Source organism: Pygoscelis adeliae, unplaced genomic scaffold, assembly GCF_000699105.1.
Source record: "Pygoscelis adeliae isolate BGI_AS28 unplaced genomic scaffold, ASM69910v1 Scaffold463, whole genome shotgun sequence".
Taxonomy (NCBI): Eukaryota; Metazoa; Chordata; class Aves; order Sphenisciformes; family Spheniscidae; genus Pygoscelis; species Pygoscelis adeliae.
The window spans coordinates 1217849-1219802 of NW_008824471.1; positions in this window are offsets into that span (position 1 = coordinate 1217849).

Sequence of the window (1954 nt, forward strand, 5' to 3'; positions counted from 1 at the left end):
AACCTGTGGCTCCTGTCACAGATGTCAAACCTGCGAACGTGTGTTTGCAGTATATCATGGCTTTGCCTATGTGGTTAGTTTTGCTGACTTAATGATAAGAATGTAAATTAGTCTTTGTAGAACCAGGGGTTAAATGTAAGAGGCCATTTTCTCCAGAGACACCGGAACATGGCCCCAAGCTTATTCATGAGGAAAAAAAAATAATGGAAAAAACCCATAGCTGAGAAATGGCTTCATGATGCATGCTTGAGGGTTTAGAAGTGGAACTGATGTCTCAGTGGCTGTTTTCATTCTTTCCTGCTTCACAGAATCAACACCCCTGGGGGAAGATTATTTTTTTTGTAAAGTAGCTATTAAAAAGACATAGATCTGAATGATGTAATTATTGCTAAGACAGCTATTCAAAAACCTGAGTCACTGAGCAGTCACAGTCTGCAGCTGTCTGGCAGGTTGTAGAGTTTGACTTTAGTTGCTTCTTCGCTCCTTCAGGTTTACTCTAACCAAGAATTTGAGGATCTATAAAAGCCACTGGAGAAAAGTTTAACTGTGTCTTGTAAAGCTAGGGAGATAGGTAACAGAAAGTTAAATATGAAGTTGACAGAGAACATTTTTTAAAAAAGCAACTGAAAATATCTAAATCCTGAATGTCAGTGCAAAGAGATGCAATGACAAAGTAGTCAGTTCAGTACAAAGATGCTGAGCAATTGCAAATTATGTGAGGCAATCGTGTGTATACATCTCAAAGAGCAAATAGTTCCTTAAACATTCCGTATAGTCCATAATATTAATACTTTTGTCTGCTTGTGCTAAAAAAAGCCATAGCCATGATTTCTGTATCACTGCACAGAGCTTGTGGGAAGTCACTAAAAGCCACAAGGAGCTGCTGAAGTCAATTTCTCCAGTCTTGCTGACACAATGGCAAACTTTGTTTTAGTGCACCCACTTCTGAGGCCGTAGATCATCTCGTGACTTCCCAAACAATGGTCTAGATTAATGTTTCAGCATATGATTTTCCAGTATAGCTGAATCATATTAACACCTCACCATTGCCAACACAAATATTCCCTCGAATCTCAAAATAAATTTGAGCCTGTCACGGTAGTGTCCTAGCAATGTCGTATCGCTGTAATGCCACTTTCCAAAGAGGTCTCAGGCACACGAATCCATTGTTCTGCTATTTTTATTAGGTGTAGAAGAGTTTTGAGATTTATGTTTTGGTATGTTTTCTTGGTAGGTATAGAACCAGTGAAGAAAACTACCAACTCTTCACTTCCAGAAAACCTGTAAGTATTTAATGAAGATCAAGCTAATCAATACTGATTGGTACTGCAAGGTTTAGAGTTTTTATTTAATATATGGTATTATGGGTCCGTCATTCCTCCACACCCTTTTCTTTGCAAACTAAATGGAGACTTTCATTCTAATACTGTAAAACATATTAAATACTCTTTATTGACATGATTCACTAACTGTATTTATAGTATAGTTCTAAAACATGGTAACTCTTGGCCAAAGTACAAATACAACTGATGTCTAATGCCCCTTGTCAAAAACAGGCATTTGCTGTAGTATAAGTGTTTAGAATAAAACTGTGCAGAAACTCCCAATTGCACTTATTTTGGTTCATTTACTATAAGCAAGAAAACCAGCAAGAGCATGCAATGTTACAGTATTGTTTTTTCCCTCTAACATGTATGGACTATATTAACTTCTTTTGCTATTTGAGCAAGCTGAATCTGCTCTGTGAGAGGTCAGGTGGGCATTTAGAGGTGGCACAAAGTGGCAAGAGTTTATGTTCAAGGAATGAAGGAATGTGGCTGCCTTTTCTGGCATTAGCAAGCTGGTATGTGGGATTAACTTTGTAAAACTGCACCCATGGTAGAAGTGTACACTGATAAAGTTTAGGTCATTTTGTCTTCTGAATTGTTCAATGTTACTGACTGGATATGAAGAA